The sequence below is a fragment of the Geotrypetes seraphini genome, chromosome 4 (genome assembly GCF_902459505.1).
Source record: "Geotrypetes seraphini chromosome 4, aGeoSer1.1, whole genome shotgun sequence".
Classification (NCBI taxonomy): Eukaryota; Metazoa; Chordata; class Amphibia; order Gymnophiona; family Dermophiidae; genus Geotrypetes; species Geotrypetes seraphini.
In genome coordinates, this window is record NC_047087.1 from 59647739 (window position 1) to 59673613 (window position 25875).

At 40.4% G+C, this 25875-nt stretch overlaps 1 protein-coding gene across 4 annotated transcripts in view; it reads left to right on the plus strand.

Moving 5' to 3' along the window:
• FTO (FTO alpha-ketoglutarate dependent dioxygenase) overlaps positions 1–25875 on the plus strand; it is a 658378-nt gene that overhangs the window by 309272 nt on the left and 323231 nt on the right. The window lies entirely within an intron of this gene.

Below are 25875 nucleotides of genomic sequence, written 5' to 3' on the forward strand. Positions count from 1 at the left end.
ATCATCAGCGTACATATTGCAGTGGGTCGATGGAATCAAACTTATATAGTAACCACTAGATCCAAGTTTATATTGGATTCTTAGCTAACATTTTGATGCAGTTTTGCCACTTACAAAATAGGTGGTGATTAGAGCTCACACTCTAATAGACATGCACAAATTTTGAAGTTAGTGTGCCATTAATAAGAAAATGCAAATTGCAGCCATTTTAGAGCTCAACTAAAAAGTGGTCTCAGCACAGGAAACCCATGTGCTAAAAATAGCGTAGGCACAGCTTTGTTAAAAGACCCCAATGTGACATTTTATTTGGATAATTTAAATTATTCTATGAGTTATGTGCATAAATGTTGGCCTATTTCTGCCCACCAATGCTGCTCTCCTATGCTGTGTCTCGACCCCACAGAGCCAGGTCCCAAAGGGGTGAGTGTCTGTGACACCATAGCAATCTTATTAGTTGGCAAGTTAGGAAGGGAGATGTCAGGCAAAACTGCCCCTAAGGTCAATAGTTGGCAGAAAACTGACGATCAAATTTCTATCCTGCCTGCTGCTGGCCTCCCCTATATACATAGTGCAATTTATAGAACAGTGGTTAAGTATGCTGCTTTTAAGGATATCCATTTTGAGTTTGGTCAATATCATTTCATTTTAATGCATGCTATTTCATTTAGCACACATCAAACCGAACATGTCAATATGAACCAAATGAAATAAAACTAAGCAAACATTTTCCCCTGTACATCCTTTATTATGGGTAGAGTTTCTTTAGAAATTAATGTACGTAGATAGAAAAATACAATCTACTATATATGACTACATGCACACATTTAATGATCTTGATTGAGAATAATTTTCAGAAAGTCAATTTGCACACAGAAATTTACCAATGAAAATGACTATGAAAATTGTCTTTGTTGTGAATAGCAAGTTAATACACAAGCATTTGATGTGTTTTAATAAACAGTCCTCTAAGTTTGGGAGAAGGAAATTGAATGGTGAACATAACTGTGTATCACAGCTCAGTGCCTGGACATAAATTAGTCAAGGTGGTGTCCAGAAGGCAGAAGAAAAAAGGTTATTGATAGCAGGTGGTATTCCTGGATTGATGAGAGAAAGCCGACTGCTACGGTGATCTTGCTTAGATTTGATTTGTTAATTCACCCTAAAGAGACATATGGCATCAATGGACAAAGCAGAATTCAAAAGATCGTTATTGTGTCTCCAATGAGACAGAAAGTGAAACAGAGCCTTGGGTTTCAAGCTTTTGTATAATTCCCAGTTTATAGTTATTTGACATCATTACTTTACATATTCTCATTCTCCTCCAGCTTAAGAATAAATAAAGATTCCCTTGAAAATTATTCATTATAGTGTTTGCCAGTTTTTTCTAATTATACACTTTTATACATATGGATGTGATTTTTTTTTTTTTTTTAAACAGGCCACAAGTGCCAATTTACCTTTATAAAATATTGTTAAAGATCCAGCCCAAATAGTACCTAAATTCCAGTGCATGTGTTTAGATCTATTTCAAAGAAGATGTAAAGTTGTTGTGTTCTGTACTGTCTCTACATCACAACTCTACTTCCCTTCCACCCAAACAATGCCCCCAGGAAAGCGTATATGCAGATGACAGAAATATAGGTGTATACTTTTGGTACACGTACTTTTATACACATACGAGTTGTGCAATTTTATGTGAACTAGACTTGCTTTTCTAAAGTAGGCTGTGAAAATCATAAGGCTGTTTATAGCTATTCTGCATGCTGTTTTAAATTCTTTAGTTTGTAATTTTTCAATTTATATTTTGTAGAAATTTAGAAACTTGATGGCAGATAAAGGCCAAATGGCCAATCTAGTTTGCCTATCTGCAGCATCCACTATCTCCTCCTCTCCCTAAGAGATCCCACATGCCTATCCCACACTTTCTTGAATTCAGACAATTTTTGTCTCCATCATCTCTACTGGGAGACTATTCCACATATCTACCACCCTTTCTGTAAAAAAATAATTTCCTTAGATTATTCCTGAGCTTATTAACTTCATCCTATGCCCTCTCATTCTGGAGCTACCATTCAAATGAAAGAGACTCACCTACATGGCATTTATGCCATATAGATATTTAAACATCTCTATCATATCTCCCCTCTTCTGCTTTTCCTCCAAAGTATACATATTGAGATCATTAAGTCTGTTCCCATATGTCTTATGACGAAGACCACTGACCATTTTAGTAGCCTTCCTCTGGACCGACTCCATCCTGTTTATATCTTTTTGAAGGTGCGGTCTCCAGAATTGTACACAATATTCTAAATGAGGTTTCACCAGAGTCTTATACAGAGGCATCAATATCTCCTTTTTCCTACTGACCATACCTCTCCCTATGCACCCTAGCATCCTACTAGCTTTTGCTGTCACCTTTTTGGCTACCTTAAGATCATCAAATATTATCACACCTAAGTCCTGCTCCTCTTTCGTGCACAAAAGTTCTTTATCCCCTAAACTGTACCATTCCCTCGTTTTTTTGCAGAATGAAAGAGGAGCAGGACTTGGGTGTGATAGTATGTGATGATCTTAAGGTACACAGACAGGTTGAAAAGGTGACAGCGAAAGCTTACATTTCTTAGCATTAAATCTTAGCAGCCAAATTTCACACTATTCTTCAAGCTTTGCTAGGTCTTTCCCCATGTTATTCACACCATCAAGGGTGTCTACTCTATTGCCCTTCAGCAATATTGATTACAAAAATGTTAAAAAGAACAGACCCAAGATCAGAACTTTGAGGCACATCACTGGTAACATCCCTTTTTCCTCACTGCAACCTCCATTGACCACTACCCTCTGTCACCTTCCACTCACCAGTTCCTGACCCAGGCTGTCATTTTGGGGCCCATACCGAGGGCACTATGTTTCTTTATTAGACGCCTGTGTGGAATATTGTCAAAGGTTTTGCTGAAATCTAAATACATCGCATTTAGCGCACTCCCTCTATTCAATTCTCTGCTCATCCAGTCAAAGAAATTGATCAGATTTGGCTGACAAGACCTACCTCTAGTGAATCCATGTTACCTCAGGTTCTGTAATCCACTGGATTCCAGAAGCATTACTATCCTATGTTTTAAAACCATTTCCATTCATTTACTTACCACAGGAGTTAGACTTACTGGTCTGTAGTTCCCTACTTCTTCCTTCCTCTTGTGGAGAGGTACCACATCCGCCCTTCTCCAGCACTCTGGTACCGCTCCCAATGACTTAAAATTTTATAGGGCTAATTTTAATTAAATTTGTAACTGCAATTGCACAATTAATAGTATGTTGTTTATTTACTTTTTTGTTCCACTGCAGTTCCTTCTGACTTTGGGCAATGGAGGATTAAGTGACTTTCCCAGAGTCGCAAGGAGCCGCAGTGGGAAATAAATAGCATACCTTTAATCACACAATTAATTGCTTTTGAAATTTTAATTGAAATGCGGCCTAAATAAAAACCCTTTTCTGTATGTAAAGTAGGCTTTACAGAATGACAAAGGTTTATAAAGTTACTGTCATATAATACATAGTATGCTGTTGAAATAAGGTGGTCTTCTGTTGAGTTCAACACTTTTATCATCAGCGCAATGTTTCTACTGAGTCATTTTCCTCTTTAATAACTTTCTTGATTTAATATAATGATGAAAATGTAATGATTATTTATATGGGCTTTAGTATACACAGAGCAGTACAAGGTAAATTTCATAGTTACAGGCGCTTTACCTCCAAAGAGCTTATAGTCAATCTTAATACATTTCTAGCAAAATAGCTATGTTTTATTGGGAAAAAATTAATGAAACAGAAGGTGGCATTTTGCAATAGCATAATGAAGTAGAAGGTAAACTAGAAAGAATGTCCTTGTTGAAAAAAATAACAAAATCATCAATTATGTCCGGAATAGAGTTGGTCTCTTGTCCAGCAGGGTTAGCAGGGGTCAACCGTCAAGCTCCATCCTGGGGAGTGGAAGAAAGGAAGACATCTGCCAGTACTTCACCGATCCCTGTCGACCAAAGGAGTGACTGAGACTAATTCGGGAGGTGGGGGGGGGGGGCTTCCTTCTGACTGGGAAGGACTCTTATAATCCAGACAGGCTGCCTAGAGGATGGAGAAGAAGGGGAAATTATCATCAAAATTGTAAGACAAATAGGTAAAGATTATTTGTACAGATTTTTGCAGAATGGAATACCTACCCCCTAAAAAAAAAAAATCATTTTATAGCAGGGAATGCATCAACTATTATTTGCTGAAAGTGTGGGTTACACTTTTCCTACTTTACCCTAAAGTGAGCCTTGATTGTGTGCTAAGTCACTAGTTTTCAGCAATAGTAAATTATCACTGAAGCATATACTTCTGTGGCAGTCCTTAAGGATTTAAGTGCCTGGAGTAGCTAGTGTTTTGGATCTGACCAAAACTAGAGACGAGAGGCCCATACAAAGGAGTGACTTTTAACAAAAGATACTTTCTGCTTCAGTTCTTGTGCAGAAAAACATATGTTCAGCCATGCAGGCAGCAGTTGGGTTAGAGCACACTAGAACCGCAAACAAAAGGCATGTTCTTTTCTTGCATTCACAGTGTTTTCAAACATATTCACTAGTTAGGGACTCGGCTGTCAGCTGAATCCTCTTGCAAGCTGATTTCTTTTTCCCACTTCCTTTCAAAAGCATTTTTTTCAAATGTTTTACACTTCATATAATCCAGTATGTATGGCGGGCCCACTTCAGGCTTTGTGCTATTGATGTTTGGGTGACAGAGTGGGCTGTTCTAATAGAAGGAGCTGGTAAAAGGGTAACCTTTCACTCACCCGTAGATCTGAAGGTGCCAAGCAACTTTTTATTCCAAACAGTTTGAGTGGTTCAAACATTCACTTGGTGTGTTGGGTTCTACTTCAGAGACCAGCTATACAGATTTCCTAGAGAGGAAGCCGTTGGGAAGTGGTGATAATTTCAGGCTTATTTTGTCAGCTTGAATTATAAAATTTGCAGTGTTTCATCACCGCAACGAAACATGTCAACTCTAAATCTAAAGCTGTTGTCACTGGGAAGAGCAATCAAAGTTCTCAGCTGAAGGAAGAGTTACGATAAATCTATCAGTCATAATATTTTGATGATGTCTGATGCTTGTTTTCAGTCGCTACTATGTGAGCATAGCCTTCAAACTTGTACAGATTTTGCTCAAGTTTGATCAAATTTATTTAATCTAAGACAAAAATTTGTCATTCCAAATCCAGAACATTATGTTGTCACTTTTTCATGGAATGCTTTTCAAAATGATTTCCTGGAAAGTAACTTAAAAAATGGCACTGTGTTCAGTTTTGCCGAAGTCACATTTGCCTGTTGTACTGTTCTTGTTTGAAGATGATGAACTGATATTTCAAACAATTTTGATGTATTGTGCACAGAAATTAAATGGCCTAAAATGGTCTTTCAGAAATAAGCTGTATAAAACTTACAATTTTTAAAAATAAATAAAATTATGCATTGATATTCTCTTTAAAATCATATGCCATCTATAGATTCTTTTTCTTGTAATTAAAAAATAGGCTCCTGTGAATTCCTAGAAAACATGGCTGTTAATAAGTTGAGGAGCCCCTTGTTTGCCATATACCAGAAAATAGTCCCATTTATACAGCATGTGCCACTTTCACCTGGTGTACACTAAATACATACATATGATGAACAGACAAATTCAAGGGAGCTGAGTGTGCATATACAAATGGTAGACAGACAGATGGAGATGGTAAAGCTAACAGGTGTGTTGTCTTTGTTATGAAACATGCTTAAAATTGTTAAACCCCCCAATTACACATTAATTTATGATTTTTTTCCGAGCTCATGTCATAACACACATGCGCCCAATTGTTCTTCCATATGTGGAGGGTAAATTTATAACAGGGCACCTAGATTTGGAGATGGAGAATGTGCTTATTTTATACCTGCTTTACAAAGAGTCGGGGGTGCCTATGTGCCCTTATAAACTTCTGGCACAAATCCTGCAGAAATCACACCTAGATTGAAGGTGCAGACATTATGCCCATTCCAGAGCAGGTGTAAGTATTAGTATAGGTTAGATGCCCTAATTGGTGACGCTTAGCCAAAATCTATTTGCAACTTAAATTTTCTTAATTAGTTTAATTGGCATAGTAATTGACCATGCCATTAAAAACAAATGTTTTTAAAAAAACCAAAAAAACAAAGTTGGTGCAGAATTCCACACAGTGCGTAGCGACACTTAAGTCAAGGTGCCTACTGGTGCCTAATGATGCCTACCTGAAAAGTAGTCATAATTGGTGGTGGAGAATAGGCGTGGCATGACTTAGGCATCGTTAGGTGTGTGTGTGTGTTTTTCCCTGGACATTTTTTGTTTGAAAATGGCCCTCAAGACACACTGTGCACAACCGTGTCTAAAATAGGGTGGTTTTCAAACCAAAAGGAGACACATTTTTCTGGTTTGAAAATGACTATGTTTTGCACTGGATTTTTGGACATCATATTAAAAATGTTCTTCTATGATTAGGCGCTAACATGTAGAATAATGTCTTGTACATATAGGTGCGCTAACTAACACTTTATGGTGCCTTTGATGTCCTGATGTAGAGCCTTTCTATAGAAGTCCCTCAGTCTCCTAAACTTTAAACTTGGGCAATCAACTTTATGCTTAGCATGTAAAATCAGGCACCCAATTTATAGAATAAGTCCAGTTGTGTATGCAACTTAATAAGTGGTAACATTAATTTGTACTAATTGTCAGTTACATATGACCTTGCATACTGTGGTTAGTGCAACATACTTATCATGTGCTAACTGGCACTTGTACAGTTAATGAGAGTTCACCTCCTTCCTGCTCAAAGGCTGGGTGTGTTCATTTTAATAGCAACCAGATTTAAAGCATACTGGTGAATATTTCCTTTTAGTAAGTGCAGTGAACATGTTGGGCATGCCCCCAACAAATATCATATAGCCTTCGCACTTACTGCACAGTAATTATTGCCGTTAAGGAGCAGTAAGCTTGTAGATTCCAACCCCCAATTTTTTCTGTTATTCATAAGTGTTTTCTCATACTCAAACATATTTGCTCTATTAGTCCTATCTTGGATCTTCCTTCACTGCATACTTTTAATCCTTGCCCTTGTTATTTCCAAACTGGATTATCACAACTCTGTACCAGGGACTCACTTCCATCCAACTCAGAGGACTTCAGCTGATACAAAATTCATCCATCATATTACGCTTTGGAAAGAAGAAATATGACCATCTTATCTTCCCTCCTACCTTCATTATGTACTGAACATTGGTTTATCCCAGGACAAGCAGGCAGCATATTCTCTACATGTGGGTGACATCATCCACGGAGCCCCATCACGGACAGCTTTTCAAGCAAACTTGATTGAAGATCTTAAAGTTTGCTAGTTCTGCACCGCGCATGCATGTGCCTTCCCGCTCAGCTAGGAGGCGCGTCTCCTCAACGTGGTCCTCAGTTCTTAGTTTTCTGCAGAGCCAGAAAGCCCTGTACTCTCTTCTCTGCGTCAATTTTAAGTGCCTTTCTTGTACCGCGGCTTCTTTTATTGATTTTTTTTTTACGATCGGAAGTCGCTGTGTACCGCGTCTTTACTGCTTTTGTTTAAAAAAAAAAAATTTTTTTTAACTCGATCGCGACTGGGGGACCCCGTTTTTTTTCCTTAGCCACCGGCCTCACATGGCCGCAGCCTTTTTTGCCTACCTTATGTCCCTGCCTGTTACCGGGTTCAAAAAGTGCATGCAGTGCAGTCGGGTGCTCTCGATCACTGACCTGCACCGTTGGTGTATACTTTGTCTTGGTGTTGATCACCCTACAGCTTCTTGCCCGCGTTGTGCCACTCTTCAACCTCAGGCTCTTCGTCGACGGCAGGCTAAGATTGCGGAGCTCTTCGCCATGGACCAGCCTGGGGATAGGACCTTGACCCCAGTCTCGTAAAGTCTCCTCTTCTTCCTTCAGGTTCAGCTCAGCTACCGAAAGCTGTCCTCAGAGTCTCTGTCCACCCAGGCAGTGAGTGTAGTTCGACCGGCCTCTACGAGACCTCCTCCAAAGCCTGCCTCCACTCTCAGGGAATACTCTACATCGAGATCACCCTCGTTGGAGTGCACGGCTGCACCGGTCCATCCAAATCCTTTGGTCTCGGTGCCGATGTTCGAGGATATGCTTAAGGCTATCTTAACCTCGCAGATCTCTGCTTTGGCTCAGCTTGCCTTGATCTCGCTCGTTGTTGACCAGCCTGGGTGTCGCGCCGAGGGCTCTTGAGGTAAGGTGCGTCAGTCCCGACAATTCTCCTCGAGTGACTCCTCGCCTGCTCCCTCGAGGCGGACTCATTTAAAACAATCTGTCCTTATATATCAGAATGGAGACCTCCTTTAATTTAATTTCTTTATTTTTGATTTCTATGCTTACTATTCTCTTTCCTGCATATCGCTGCTTTTACTGCTGTCTCATTATGACCTCTACTCAGGGCTGTGCAAGGGAGCTGGGGTAAGCCAAATGAAGTAGGGACATGAAAATTGTTCCATATTGTCTCCCCTTCTTGGTTATAGCACAGTAGGAGGGGCAGAGGCACAAGGCTTAATACCGGCGCAATATGCATAAAAAATCAAAACAACTAATGGTGCACAAATAACCTTTAATGAATATCTTCCAAACAACTGAACTTGGGCCACATTTTCAGTTTAAAACTTTTTTGTACAAACTTTTGCTAAGCCTTGCTGGATTTGCTTTTTGGAAATGTGTACCAACAAAATACTGGATGTGGAATGCTTTGGTGGGTTAATTGCGACAATGTATTGATCGGTTTCAATTCAAGAAACAGCTAAAATCCCAACTGTTTGTCACCACATTCTTATGACTTAATAGTTCTTTGGAGAAGAAAAGATAGTTCTCCCCTGTTGATTTTAAGATTTTAGTTTGTCATAATTATTATGTTTGTTTTAACTCATGTGAACCGTTTAGTTCTTAAGTGGTATAGAAAAAAAAATGTAAATAAATATTCATTGATTAAAATATTTCAGACTCCTAATGCAGACCATCTGGCTGAAACACAGACCATTTCAAGTCGTTTGGGAAGATATTCATTAAAGATTATTTGTGCACCATTGGTCATTTTACTAAGGTGGGCTAGCTGTTTTAGCACGCGCTAAATGCTAACGCGTCAATTATAGTCTTTGGATACGTTAGCGTTTAGCGCGTGCTAAAACGGCTAGCGTGCCTTAGTAAAAGGACCCAGTTCTACAGTAAAATATGCATTGCGTGTGAAAAACGCTTTATATAATTACCCCATAATGAACAGAAGATTTACCTGAAGAAATTGGATTCACAAAATTATGAAAAAATGCAATAGAGAAAATGTTAGAATTTTAACAGAAAAAGAAATACATGCTTTTCGCTAACAATTTAAAGCAGAGTTTATTATTTTATGGATTTTATTAACATTTAAACAAGGAAATAGGTTAATGACAATTTCTTTACAGTCAGCTCCCCCAAATCTGTCTTCCATACCAGGAAGAGTCACAGGTACTGAGCCTTAAAATCTATTCGGTTCACTATGGTGAGAAAATTTAAAATTGCAGAAAAAGCGAACACTAATTGTTAAGCCTTGTAAGAAGTCAGTAATTATGCAGAAGCTAGAAATCAAATCCTATTTCCTATCGTAAAAAAAAAACTAGTTGTTTTTTTAACAGCAGTAGTTAATGTGCTGTGTGTGAAAGATTTAAGACTAGTTGGAAAGCTTTGCTTCTGTTTTATTAGGCTGCCATTGAAAAGCCAACAGCATAACTTCAACTAGGTGCTTTGAGATTTCTTAATGTGCTGTCAAGGGCAAGACACCAGGTCTGTGCTATACTAGCTCTCTCCTGTACATTAAAACAACAGAGACCAAATAATCATATACAGAAGTATGAATTACTTGATGCTTTCTCTGTTCCATATGGTCAGCTATGTCTTTGATAATTAATCATGTACAGAATCAGTTGAGTGCTCTCAGAAGCACTGAAGTCAATGTTCAGTTGTACCTGTGCCAGTGGGAGCAGTGGGGGTTGCAAGCGTAAAATAGCAGGATGAAGAGGGGCTGGCGCCAAAGCCTGAGCAGCTGGCTTCTATAAACAACACTTTTTTTTATCCTTCTCACCTTTCCCCCCCCCCTTTTTCTTTGACAAACGGAAGACTGTTTTTCACATCATTCAAAACAGAAAGATGAATGAATGAGAATTTGATATGAAAAATAAAAATTAGTAAAGATGCTGGCTAATAGCTGATTTCTTTTTTTTTTTTTTTTTTTAACTAAAAGATAAAAGCTAAAGCCCACTTCATGCCTCCCTGCTATTACAAGTATAATGAAGGTTAACAATGGGCCTTGATTCAAACAATTGCATATTAAACAAAGACCTAAATTCCCACTATCAGCTTGTCTGCTATTGATTATTGACAATTCACTGCTGCCCTAAAGTGCCAGAGATTACCAAAGACAGTGAGGTTTATCCTGCTAATCTGTTTAATTGACTGCAGAGTGATTTAAATGTGTATTTTGTTAGTAAATTAGCTTTGTATCATATGTGAAGTGATGGGGAGAGTATATATTCAAAGCCCACCTTTTTTCTCTGAGTTGACAAAAGTTAAAATAGCACTGCTATCTAGATTTCCTACCAATTTATCTGTTTCTTGCTACTGTTTTTCTTTGGTTCTCTTTTCATCACATTAGGGGAATCATCTACTAACAGCCCATTCTAACACCATTAACATACATTGTTGCAGGGCCAGTTTTAATAAGTGGTACATTTGCAAATACAGTAAAATCTTGGTTTGCGAGCATAATTTGTTCTGAAAACATGCTTGTAATCCAAAACACTCGTATATCAAAGCGAATTTCCCCATAAGAAATAATGGAAACTCCACAACCCAAAAACTTTCATACAAAATATTGTATGTACTCGTATTGCAAGACCTTGCTTGTTTAGAACAGTCACTACACTCCTGCAGTGTCAAGAGAGAGAGAGAGAGAAGAACCATTGGCTCAGTTGTGTTGATGTGATGTGTGTATACTGTATGTACTGTATTTTTCGCTCCATAGGACACACTTTTTCCACCCCCTAAAAGGGGGTGGAAAAGTGGGTGCATCTTATGGAGTGAATACACCCTCCCCCCCCTCGGTATCTTTTTAAAAGTTGTGGTGCTTTCCTGCCAGACGGCTGACTTTGGAAGCAGAGCGGCGTGACGCAGAAGCGCGACCTTTGCACTTCCTGCCTGGTCTCACGCCGCTCAGTGATTGGCTGAGGTCAATTATCATTGAGAACTGACCTCAGCCAATCACTGAGTGGTGCGGGACCAGGCAGGAAGCGCTAAGGTTGCGCTCCTGTGCCACGCCACTCTGCTCTGTTTCCAAAGACAGCCCAGGAGAGCACTGCAACTTTAAAAAGGTACTGGGTGGCTTTGGGCTGGCAGCTTCGGGTGCGGGCATCTTCAGGCGAGCTCCTTCGATGCAACGGCTTCTGACTGGGTTGCAGGCAGGAGGCTTGAGGTGCGGGCGTCGTCATGCGGGATCCTTCGTTGTGATGGCTTCTGACTGAGCTGCAGGTGGGAGGCTTCAGGTGCAGGCGGCATCGGGCTGATTCCTTCGCTGCGGGCAGATTCAGGTGCGGGCAGATACTGGCTGTGTGCTGGCTGCTTCAGGTTCGGGAGGCTTCAGGCTGCGGGCAGGCGGCTGTGGGCTGCTTCAGGCTGCTTAGCACCAGACCACCAGACGCACCCCACTGTAGAGGAGGAAATTTATTTTCCTTGGTTTTTCCTCCTCTACAGGGGGATGCGTCTTATGGAGGGGTGCGTCTTATAGACTGAAAAATACGGTACTTGTATTGCAAGACCTTGCTTGTATATCAAGTAAAAATTAATAAAATGTTTTGCTTGTCTTGCAAAACACTTGCATACCAAGTAACTTGCAATCCAAAGTTTTACTGTACTGCATATTAACAGCATTTAGGCACAATAATTGTTAGTAAATGATTCGCTATCAAACAGAGGACGGAATTAGACAATTTGAATGAATCCATATTATTAAACCTCTATCTTGTCTATTTTCTTCATAGTCCTGAAGAAAACTGCCTTGCTCTTAACAAAATTGTCTGAAAATTCCCCCTGTAAACATTAGCATAACTACCCCTCAAAGTCAACCTTAGTTCATGTTATCTCTTTGCAAAGGTCACCCAGGATATATTTTGTCCAGTCCCGGAAACAGAGCAAAGAAAGTTTCAACATTCTGTAAACATTAGCACCCTCAAAAATCTCCTGCTAACAGAAAAGTAAGATAAGGCAAGTCAGAATGCTTCTCTGGCTGTTTGTTTGTTCTGCTGACCTATGCTCTCAAGTATGTTGAAAATCTGAGTCAGTGCTCAGTCCAATATGGAGGATGTGAAGGCTTCACTCAACATCAGGCAAAATGGGGCCTTCCAAACAATTATTTGTCATTAAACATCATTAAATGAATAAAGAGACACAGTCAGTGTTTCTTTGATGGGATGTGTAGCCATATCAATGGTAGAAAAAAGGCCCTCTTGTCCTTTTGAAAGGGGTAGTAGTTGTTGGGTTTTTGACAGATTTTTCCAGCACTGATGTGAGGAAATGGTTTTCTCAGGTGATAACATCTTAGGCCAGGTTTCTTCATGAACTGAACTTTTAACCTTTATTATCATTCTGAATGACCTTTCTGAGGCTGAGTAAGATGAATGGCTTTCTAAAACTGAGTGTGAGTTTCCTACATAAATATAATCAGATTTTTTCATTTACTAAATGCTTAATTCATATTTTAGATGGTATTTTCTGCAACATACTGTTATATATTCATACCATTTTATTGCACCTTTCTTAGAAAAAGAGCTTCAAAATTTGAAGAAACTGCAGCCTCCCTTTAGATAGAAACCAGCAATGCAAAGAGATTAATACAGTGAAGAAAGTCAGATTTAAGAGCCCCTTCTCCTACAATATATGTAATAGATTAGTACAAGTATGTGAACTTGTTTTTTCATTTCATCATCAACTGTGTGAATATAACCTTTACCTACCCCACCCCCTTTTACAAAGCCATGTTAGGCTTTTTTGTCACTGGCCGCAGCGGTATTAGCGCCAACGCTCATAGAATTCCTATGAGTGTTGGAGCTAATACCACCACAGCTGGCAATAAAAAAACCTAACACAGCTTTGTAAAAGGGGGAAGGGGTTAATTTGCAAATTCCCTACTTAGATATGTTATGGGCTCATTAATCAAAAAGGCTTTTGTTCTAGTATGTTTAGAAATTCCATACTAACGTATGACTTATGGCAGGACATCTTAACTTCTAGTCAAAATTTATCCATATGGGAATAGGAGGGGTGAGGGGCAAACAGAATGTAGGCCAAAAGTTATCTAGATTGCAGCAATATTTAGCCATTATCATGATAATTGTGTTTATTTTGTTGCAATCCTAACTTAAATTGACAAGTTAATTTATTTTAGTTTATAATCGTATATGCAAAGGTTCTACCTAAACAGATAAAGCCACCAAATATGTGTTATAAAAATAAGCAAAGTCATTCACTTATCTTTATTCTGTGATCGAGTGATCGAAGACAACCTCCCCTATATTTTCCATATGGTTTAAAAAATAATTGTTTACATAGGGCTCCTTTTACAAAGGTGCGTTAGGGCCTTAACGCGCGGAGTAGCGCGCGCTAGCCACTACCACCTCCTCTTGAGCAGGCGGTAGTTTTTTGGGTAGCGTGCGCTAATCCAGTGTGTGCGCTAAAAACACTAGCGCATCTTTGTAAAAGGAGCCCATAGTATCAAACAAAGGGCCTATCCACTAAACTATGGTAAGTTTAATATCAACATCTACCACAGTGATACTTTCAGTTAAAAGATGTGGTTTGCATGAGGGAAAACCTATTAACAATTGCATCAGCAATTACTGTGGAAGTAGTTAACTACACTTCTGCTGCTGGTATATTATATTTCCACAATAACAGTCCACCTTGCTGTTAACATGTGCTGTGGTAATGCACATCAACATTTCTGCCATGTTCCATTTCTATTCTATGGACTTCTCTTCTTGACATTAACATTAAATTCCTCACTAGAGGGTAATTCTATAAGGAGCTGTATAGATTATGGTGGCAAGAATGCTCATAAATGCCTGGGATTCTGGGCATTTATGTGCATGTATGAACACATATTTGCATAAATGACCATACGTATACTTTGTGGATAGGCATTCACATGGACAGAGTATGTACATATGCACATAGATTATAACATTTTGTAATCTATGTTTGTTCTTTAACAATCTAGCTATGAACATTTACACTAGCCTTATGGATAATTGATTGCACTTAAAATGTAGGTGCTCGTTTGACTTATTACACTAGTATTCTGCAAAGAAAAGTAGATTCTATACATGATGCCCAAAGTTGAATGCAAATAAATTAGATAATGTACTCTGAACCATCAATAATTGGGAGCTGACAACCAATTATTGACGCATTCATTAAAATTTGTACGTGCATCTGACTCCATGCTATTCTGTAAGGCACAGCGCTTTACTCCCATGGAGCATATCTCAAAAGGAGACATAGCTATAGGAGTGTCATTGGCATTCTGAAAAGTAGTATGCGGAATTACAGAATACTGCCTCACCGCACTTAATTTAAATGTAAGCATTTACATCAGGTTTTAGCAGGTGTTAAATCCAGCACCCAAATATTAAGCACAGGATCTGTAATAAATGCTCTTCTATATAAAGCACGTGCCCTTTATAGTATAGAGTTTAGCACTGGATTTTTTTCAGCATCTAATTTTCAGCACCACTTACTGATTTTGGTCCCAAATAGGCACCCCTTTGTAGAATTACCCTTTTCTTATTGCATACAAACTTCTCATTCATGTATTTCAGATTCTTCATACTGGGATCCCTCAGTTGTTAAACAGATCTACGAGTTTTACACTCTTCACAACAAAAGTTGTTTACCCCCAAATTCTAAACAAAGTGCTAAAAATTGTGCATGCAATGTTGGTTGTGTACAATTTAATTGAATAAAAAGTCAATTAGCACCAATAATTGCCTTTTTAATAAGCACAGGATCTGCACAAAATGCTAAATCAATTATAAGTTCCGTATGCAAATTTAGGCATGAGTCAACAAAAGAGGTACAGAAATGGGTGGATGTGGAGGGAGCATTACTTTAAATTATGCGCGTAATCAGAGACTAAGGGCATCTATGCCTAAATTTAGGTGCACCAATGCCTAATTCAGCTGGAAGAAGTTATCCAACAGCCTTAGTTGACTTCATTCAATAAGTTTTTTTGTTATATATTCACTGGTCCTCAGCGGGCCACCACACACTCAATACACTCATAGTGAATGGCTTTACGCTCCCACTCGTCATTGGAACCAGCCCGACCTCATATTGAATTTTAACTATTAAATTTTGACTTGCATTAATGATGGTGAATATATAAATACTAAAAGTACTTAGCTTCTAGTAGAGTGTTGTACAGGGAGAATGCGTTCTAAACATCAACATGTTTCGCCCGTTAAACTCATTGGGCTTCATCAAGATATATACTCCCTTTAAATAAACTTGCAGCCACCATTGCACAAACGTGAAAAAGCTTTTTCACGTTTGTGCAATAGTGGCTGCAAGTTTATTTAAAGGGAGTATATATCTTGATGAAGCCCAATGAGTTTAACGGGCGAAACATGTTGATGTTTAGAACGCATTCTCTCTGTACAACACTCTACTAGAAGCTAAGTACTTTTAGTATTTATATATTCACCATCATTAATGCAAGTCAAAATTTAATAGTTAAAATTCAACATGAGGTCGGGCTGGTTCCAATGACGAGTGGGAGCGTAAAGCCATTCACTATGAGTGTATTGAGTGTGTGGTGGCCCGCTGAGGACCAGTGAATATATAACAAAAAAACTTATTGAATGAAGTCAACTAAGGCTGTTGGATAACTTCTTCCAGCTGAATTAGGCATTGGTGTATATCTTCATTTGCAAATTGAATTAATTGAGTGCTAGAGTTTAAATTTAGGTGCAGGCATTTGGACCATGTGCTTCTTGGGGCACATGGTGACACCTAAATTTAGATGTAGTTCTCAGGCATAAGCACCATTCTATAAACCACACCTAACTGTAAGTGTTGGCTTATAGAATAGTGCTTTTATAAAACATACAATAAAATTATCCATTTCTCAAAAACAAACAAAAATTGAAAAATTGCATAACCATAACGAAGCTATCCAACTGAATAGAAAAGGCCTGTTCAAAGAGATACATTCTTAATAAAGTTCTGAATTTTAGATATGTAAATTCAAGATGTGCTAAAGACGGAAGAGAATTCCAAAAGACAGAAAATCGCTCTCTGTGGTTAAGTTCATAGTGAAATGAATATGGAGAAGGAATATGAAGACGTTGATCGTTCAAAGAGCATAAAGCTCTTGTTGAACAATAAAGATGCATAAGTAATGAAAGATATGAAGGACTATTTCAAGTCAAAAGTAAGAATTTAAATTTTATACGAAACTAAATTGGAAGCCAATGATATTAAAGATATAAAGGAGTAAGATGATTGTAGCATGATACATTAGAAAGTAAGTGAATAGCTCTATTTTGAATGGTTTGTAATCTTCAAATCTGAGGTAGACCTGCATAAATACCATTACAATAGTCCAATTTTAAAGGATCAGAGAATAAACAATTATCTTTTGTGCTTCTTGTTCCAAAAGTGGATGAATTGAAAAAAAATTGTCTCAAGGAGTAAAAACAAGATTTAACTATTGCTGATATTTGATATTCAAAAGAAAACTATGCAGATATTGGCACTGACTATCGGCAAATACCCACATAACTTCTTGGTAGTCCCCCTTTCCAGTCCTCTCTTATCCCTGTAGTATGCACCCCCCTAGTGTCTAGTTCTATTCCCCCCTCCCCACCTACCCATACACACACACACACTTTCCAAACCGGGTCTTCCTGCCCCTTCTCCTGGAGCAAGCACCCTATCTGATTCCCCTGAGCTCCAAAACATGTTCCCTTATCCATGAACTCCTAGATCCCCAAAGGATACCTCCTCCAATCCTCAACCCTCCACCTGTAGATTCAACAATCTCTGACCCCACCCCAAAATATAAGGCCCCACTCCCTACAATCCAAACCTCACCCTAGGGATTTTTCCAGGGGAGATCCTGGTGTCTAGTAGGACAGGGCTGAAGCAGTTTCCTGTCCACTCCTAACCCATCAGCTCTTTGTGTCAAAATAGCAGTATTGACAACTGTTCCTTCAGAGTTGAGTGGAAATCCTCCAACTGCATTGCTGACAGTGGGAAGTGGTGCTTCAGTATTGTGTTTTCAAATACTAGAGGACCTGCAGAGCTTGCCTATACCCTCACTATTGAAAATGTGATAGTGAAACAACACCTCCCACTGGCAGGACAGAAGGTGAAAAGACTCTGCTCGGCTTACAGGACTACCACTGGAGCTCAGCCTTCCATTATAAGGGATAATTCCCTATTGATTGCTTATAAATGAAAGGCTGACTGTGAGACTATTGTTCAGGGTCAGCACCACCATTTTAACATCTAGAGCTGAAAATGTAATGCATTTATTGTAAGCTTAGCTTGTAATGTGTATTTATTGTCTTTCTAAGACTGAAAGGCTTCCCCCACTCTGATCAGCCCATCAGAACTAAATTGATTTCCCTCTACCTTTTTTGGGGTTCTGTGCTTAAGTGATCACATGACAAGGATTTGAAAGGCTTGTCTCTCTATGACAGAAAGGCTTCCCCCACTCTGATCAGACCATCAGAACTGAATTGATTTCCTTTCTCCTTTCTTGGGCTCTGTGTTTTAAGTGATCACATGACAAGGTGATTAAACAGAACATCACTGCCCTAAATCATTTCTTCTTATAGGGACCCTCTGTCCTGTACTAATATTAATTATATGTAACCATAGATTTTTTTTCCGTCTGAAAGTGTAATGCATATATTGTAAGCTTAGCTTGTAATGTGTATTTATTGTCTCTCTAGGATTTGAAAGGCTTGTCTCTCTAAGGCTGAAAGGCTTCCCCCACTCAGATCAGTCCATCAGAACTGAATTGATTTCCCTCCTCCTTTCTTGGGCTTTGTGCTTAAGTGATCACATGACAAGGTGATTAAAAAGAAACTCACTATTTTCACCCATATTTAAACCTTGCAGCCTTCATATGACACTGACATAACCATGCCTATTGCATGTGAACTTTCCTGGTAAACTTTCCTATTCATCCCCTCATCCTCATGCTCTGAGACAAGCCCCTATCCAGTTTCCTCCCAAAGTTCCCATCTCCCCTGCCATCACTAAGGCTTCTATACACCACCCCCTCCTCCTAATACTGACTTTCCCAAACCTTTCATCCCAAACCACTGAACTCAACACCACATCACTCTTTTTGAATCCCTCCTCCGTTTGTCCACTGTGTACAGTTCTGGAGGCCACACCTTCAAAAAGATATAAAAAGGATGGAGTCGGTCCAAAGGAAGGGCTACTAAAATGTTGTGTGGTCTTCGTGATAAGGCATTTGGGGACAGACTTAAAGATCTCAATCTGTATACTTTGGAGGGAAGGTGGGAGAGGGGAGATATGATAGAGTTGTTTAAATACCTACAAAATATAAATGTGCATGAGTCTAGTCTCTTTCATTGGAAAGAAAACTCTGCAATGGGAGGGCATAGGATGAATTTAAGAGGTGATAGGCTCCGGAGTAATCTGAAGAAATACTTTTTTATGGAAAGGGTGGTAGTTGCATGGAACAGTCTCCCAGAAGAGGTGGTGGAAACAGAGACTGTGTCTGAATTCAATAGGGCCTGGGATAGGCATGTGGGATCTCTTGGAGATAATGGTTACTGTGGATGGGCAGACTAGATGGGCCATTTGGCCTTTATCTGCTGTCATGTTTCTATGTTTACCCTCTTTTCTGACCTAAAGCTTTAACACCACCTTCCTCTCATTCAGCCATCCCCACCCTCCCTGTGTACCTCTTGCCTGCAGCATAACAGACCCCCGCCCCATGCCTCCCCCATACTCACCCGTATCTTTTTGCTTATTCTTTTGCTCTCTGCTGGAGATATCAACCCCCAACTCTGCTGGACATATCAACCCACCCCTGATACTCCCAACTAACTTCCACCCTACTCATACGGCTTACACCACAATATCACTAATCTTATTTCTTTTCCTTTCCTCCCCTCCTCTTCCTTGCCCTTCTCATGTGCTCTGTGGAATCCCCACTGTCTCTACCAAGCTTGGCTATATCCACGACCTCTTCATCTGTTAACTTCTCCATCTGCTTGCAATAACTGAGACCTGGATCTGCCCTGATGACTACTTCCGCTGACGCCCTTTGTCATGGAGGCTACCTGTTCTCCTATATGCCTTGCTTGGTTGGTTGTGGAGGTGATGTTGGGCTGCTACTCTCACCCTCTTGAAGATTTCAACCCCTTTTTCCACCTCAATCTTACTGCTTCTCTTACTTTGAAGCCTCTTCCATCTGTGTAGTTGCTCCTCTGCCCAGCTGTCATTTACCAACTCCCTGATAAGTCCCTCTCTTCCTACCTCTCTAACTTTGACTCCTGGCTTTCCTTCTTCCTTGAACATTCATTTCTCTCCCTCATTCTTGGTGATTTCATCATTTATGTTAACCCCTCCAATTCTTGCACATCTAGGCTTCTAGCCCTAACATCCTCATTCGATCTTCAGCTATGTTCCACCACCCCTACCCACCAAAACAACCACTGCCTAGATCTTGTCTTCTTCTCCAACTGCTCTATCACAGATTTATCCACTGCAGTCCTTCTCCTCTATGACCCTCATCTGATAACTTTCACAACCCATCATCCTCCTCCTCAGTTCTGGCCAATCACCTATACATTTAGGAATCTTCAGGCCATCAACACCTGGACTCTCTCCATTGCTGTCTCGCCCATCCTTTCTACCACTATGCTACACAAATCTGTAAATGAGGCTGTCTCCTCCTGTAATACCACCCTCTCCTCTCTTCTAAATACTCTCAATCCCCCTCCCCACTCTGTAAGGTGTGCCAAACCCCAGCTCTGACTAAACTCTAAAATTTACTATGTGCGCTCCTGTGCCAAGTTTAATGAATGTCTCTGACTCAAATCCCACGTTCATGCTGACTTCATTCACTTTAAATTCCTCCTGACCTCCTTCCAGTTTGCTCTCTCATTGTCAAACAAGACTATTATACCCACCTTCATCACTTCTTTGTCACATTGAACTCCTTACTCAAGGTCCCCCCACATTCAACCCCTCCATCACTCTCCCATCAGGCTAAGGCTGAGTACTTCACAAAATTAACCTTGAGTTCTCAACCAGCCCCCCTCCCCCAGTCCACTCTACCACCTCCTCTACCCCTCCTCAGCCCTCACCATCTTCTCTTCCTTCCCTGAAATCACTATGGAAGAAACCACACATTTTCTTTCCTCCTCTAAATTCATGACCTCTTCCACTGATCCCATCCCCACCCATCTACTTACCACTATCTCTCCTACTGTTATCCTCTCTATCTACCATATATTCAGCCTATGCCTCTCCACCGCAACTGTGCTTGATGCCTTCAAACATGCCATCATTACGCCACTCATCAAAGAACCCTCACTGTATCCTACCTGCCCTTCCAACTATCACCCTGTCTCCCTCCTTCCCTTCTTATCCAAGCTACTTGAATGTGCTGTTTACTGTCACTGTCTTGACTTTCTCTCATAAGAACATAAGAAACGCCTTCGCCGGATCAGACCGAGGTCCATCTAGTCCAGCGATCCGCACCCGCGGCGGCCCATTTAAGTACTCCTTTTTGGAGACCCAGAATTACCGTATCCCTCAATATGATATGCAAGAAGATGTGCATCCAACTTGCGCTTGAATCCCAGTACAGTAGTCTCCTCCACAACCTCCCCGGGGAGTGCATTCCAAGCACCCACCACGCGTTGCGCGAAACAGAACTTCCCGACATTTGTCCTGAACCTACTGCCACTCAGTTTCAGGCTATGACCTCTAGTCCGTGTCACATTTGAAAATGTTAGTAATGCTATTTCTTGGTCCATTTTATCAAATCCTTTTAATATTTTAAAAGTCTCTATCCCCCCTCAGTCTTCTCTTCTTGAGGGTAAACAGTCCCAGTTTCCTGAGTCGATCTTTGTAATCCAAATGCTCCATCCCTTTGACAAGTTTCGTGGCTCGCCTCTGCACTCTCTCCAGCAGAGTTATATCTTTCTTAAGTATGGAGACCAGTGTTGAACACAGTATTCTAAATGCGGTCTGACCATTGTTCTGTAAAGCGGCATTATGACCTCTTTCGATCTACTCGTAATCCCCTTCTTGATTATGCCCAACATCCTGTTTGCTTTCTTTGCCGCCGCCGCACATTGTACCGATGGTTTAAGGGTACTGTCAATCAGTACCCCCAAATCCCTTTCTTGTTTGCATTTTGCTAACTTCACCCCCATCATCATATACTCATGTTCTTTATTTTTCTTTCCTAGGTGCATCACCTTGCATTTGTTTATGTTAAAGTTCATCTGCCACTTGTTCGCCCAAGTTTCCAGCTGGTTCAGATCCTTTTGGAGGTCCTCGCAGTCCCTTTGAGTGCCAACCGCCCGACATAGTTTTGTATCATCAGCAAACTTAATTATATTGGATGATGTTTCCTCCTCCAGGTCGTTTATAACAATATTGAACAATATAGGTCCAAGAACCGAGCCCTGGGGCACGCCGCTAGTCACTTTCTCCCAGTCCGAGTATTTCCCATTTATGCTAACCCTCTGCCTTCTGTTTTCTAGCCATTTTCCGATCCATCTGTGCACTTCTCCCCCTATTCCATGGCATAGTAGTTTCTTCATGAGCCTTGCATGTGGGACCTTGTCAAACGCTTTCTGAAAGTCCAGGTAAATTATATCCACTGGATCGCCACTATACAATTGTTTGTTCACTTTGTCAAAGAATTGCAGTAAATTTGTCAAACATGACTTCCCTTTCCTGAAGCCATGCTGACTAGCCCTTAATAGATTATGATCCTCCAAGTGTTGTACAAAGTTTTCTTTAATTAGTGTTTCAATCATCTTCCCTGGAACCGATGTGAGGCTCACAGGTCGGTAGTTTCCTGGATCTCATCTCAACCTATCCCTGACCTGCTTCAATTGGACTTTCGTACTCTTCATTCTACAGAAGCACCCTTACTAAAGTTTCCAATGACCTGTTCCTGTCCAAATCAAGAGGCCTCTATTCCATCCTCATTCTCCTTGACCTCTCTGCAACTTTTGACATGGTAAATTACCACCCACTCCTCAATATATTGTTCATATTTGGATTTCAGGGTTTTGTTATTTCATGGTTTTCTTTCTGTCTTTCCCATCGCATCTTTAGCATATGCCCTGGTGGATCCTGCTCCACTGCCATCCTGCTATCAGTTGGTGTACCTCAGAGCTCTGTCCTGGAATCACTTATTTTTTCAATTTATATGTCTTCCCTTGGTGCTCTAATCTCCTCATGGCTTCCAGTATCACCTCTATGATGATGACTTACATATTTATCTCTTTACACCTGAAATCTCTACAGATATTCAGGCCCGGGTGCAAGCCTGTCTGTCTGACATTGCTACCTTGATGTTTTACCATCCTTATCTTTCCTCCTAAACCCACCTCTCCTCTTCTCCCATTCTCTATTTCTGTGGATAAAGCCCTCATCATCTCTGTCTCATTGGCTGATAACCTCAGGATAATCTTTGACTCATCTCTATCCTTCTCTTCACAAATCCAACAGAGCACCAAAAACATGTAATTTATTTCTCTACAACATCACCAAAATCCAACCATTCCTTTCTGAGAGCACTGCTAAGTCTCTCATTTATAACCTCATCACCTCTTGTCTAGACCAGGGGTAGGCAATTCCAGGCCTTGAGAGAGGCCACAGGCAGGTCAGGTTTTCAGGATATCCACAATAAATATACATGAGATAGATTTGCATCTCAAGGATGCAGAGCATGCAAATCCATCTCATATACTGTATATTCATTGTGGATATTCTGAAAACCTGACTGCCTCTGGCTCTCAAGGACCAGAATTGCCTACCCCTGGTCTAGACTACTGCAACCTACTTCTCACTGACCTTCCACTAAACCATCTCTCTCCTCCTTCAATTTGTTTAGAACACTGCTGTATGCCTCATATTCCGCCAATGTCACTATGCCCACACAACTCATCTCCTCAAGTCACTTCATTGGCTCCCTATACATTTAGCCATTCAGTTCAAACTTTTCTTACTGACCTACACATGTATTCACTCTGCAGCTCCTCAGTATCTCTCCTCTCTAATCCCATTCTCTACTCTGCCCAGGGAGCCCCACTCATTGGGTAGGTCTCTCTTATCTGTACCCTTCCCCTCTATGTCCATCTCCAGATACCATCCCTTCTTTGCAGTACCATATGCCTGGAACAAACTGCCTGACTCGGTACCTCAAACTCCATTCCTGGCTCCATCCAGACTCAAAGCCAACTTCTTTGATGCTGCTTTCAATTCCAAATTCCAACCCACCTGCTAAGTACCCATACCTGTCTTATTATTCCCTCTGTAATTCCCATGCCTGAGCACTGTGTATAGATCTACCTTTTGTCCAGTTTGTCTGTCTCAACTAGATTGTAAGCTCATTCAAAGAGGGATTGTTTCTTCCATGTTTTGGTATACAGCACTGCAAAAGCTTGTTAGTGCTATAGAAATAAGTAGTAGTAAGTGGTAGCTGTTGGGGCAGGAGTGGAAAGGGGCCCACTCCAGCCCTGTCCCACTAGACACCAAGAATCTCTCTCAAGTTCCATAGGTGAAGAGGAGGCTGGGAATGCAGATAGGAGTGAGTTTGGATTGTGGATGGGGCTTACATGATGGTGTTGGATGTATTGAATCAGGGGTTTTGGATTGGAGGGGGGTCATGCTTTGAAGATTGGGGGGTGGGATTAACAGGGTGCTTGCTCTAAGGGTGGATGGGAGGACATGAGTGATGGGGAGCTGGAGAGGGGTAGGGCAACCAGATACTGGGAGAGGGGGGGGGGCTTACCATTGGAATCAGAGGGGGCCTGGAAAAGAGGGACTTGACAGATTGGGCATATCAAATTGACATTTTCCTTAATGGAGATCGCTGCCGGTACCTGCATAAGAATAGCTTTACTGGGTCAGACCAAAGCTCTATCTAGTCCAGTAGCCCATACTCACGGTGGCCTATCCAGGTCACTAGCATCTATCAAAACCCCAAAAAGTAGCAGCATTCCATGCTACCAAGCTAGGGTAGTAGCTTCCCACATGTCTGTCTCAATAAAAGACTATGGACTTTTCCTCCAGGAAACTGTTCAAACCTTTCTTAAAACCACTATGTTAATCACTCTTACCACAACCTCTGGCAATGCGTTCCAGAGCTTAACTGTTCTCTGAGTGATAAAAATATTTCCTCATTGGTTTTAAAAGTATTTCCCTGTAACTTCATGAAGTGTCCCCTAGTCTTTGTAATTTTGGACGGAGTAAAAAATAGATCCACTTGTACCCATTCTACACCACTCAGGATTTTTTAGACTTCAATCATATCTCCCCTCAGCTGTTTCTTTTCCAAGCTGAAGAGCCCTAACCTTTCTAGACTTTCCTCATACGATAGGAGTTCCATCCCCTTTATCATCTTGGCCGCTCTTATTTCAACCTTTCCTAGTTCCGCTATATCTTTCTTGAGATAAGGTGAACAGAATTGAATGCAATACTCAAGGTGCGGTTATACCATGGAGCGATACAGAGGCATTATAACATTCTTAGTCTTGTTAACCATCCCTTTTTAAATAATTCTTACCATCTTGTTTGCTTTTTTTGGCTCCCGCCACACATTGGGTGGAAGGTTTCATTGTATTGTCTACAATGACACCCAGATCGTTTTCTTGGGCGCTAACTCCCAAGGTGGACCCTAGCATCTGGTACCTGTGATATGGTTTATCCTTCCCAATGTGCATCAGTTTGCATTTGTCCACATCACCTCATTATTCTGTTGCCCAATTTGCCAGCTTTCCTAATCTCTGAAAACATTTTTTCAACTCTCTGCTCATTCTGTCCCAGAGGACAGTGATATAACCCTATCTTTATATTCCTTCCCTTCACATATTGGATGTTCTTGCTGAATAAGTAACGTTAGCCAGGTGTAGTGTGGTAAGACCCTGGTTATTCAATGCCTGTGCTCAGCCCATATGTGGTCTGGATTTGAATATCCTGGGTTAATTTAGTCGTTGAAAGTTAGTGTTTAAAAAACGCTGACCACCATCAGCTGAATATTGACTGGTATGATACTATCAACCTCCTTAGTCAAGTGGTAAGCAATAAACCTATCAAATGTTGTATTTCATTATCATTTTATTTTTTTTTTTATAAGAGACAGGTTGTGGTCATATATGCTAAGGATTTTTGCAGAAGCTACAAACAAACAGACGTAAAATTTCTTCCTGGGTAAAACCATATATTCGAAAATTACTTTTTGAAAGCAATTCCCACTGGAAGCTAAGAAATAATAATGAAAAACCTGCAGTATCCAAAGAAAAAGAGAGAGCAAGAGGATAAATGCACAGTATCTTGAATGTGTTACTTAAGGCAATGGAGCTTTAAGGTTTGCTTTATGTGCCATGTACATTGATTAAACAGCAAATATATGGTGCCCATTTTTGACCATCATTTACTGTATTGATTTGTCAGCAGTGGGACTGTAATAAAAAAGCCATTGATTTACTGTCCTTATTT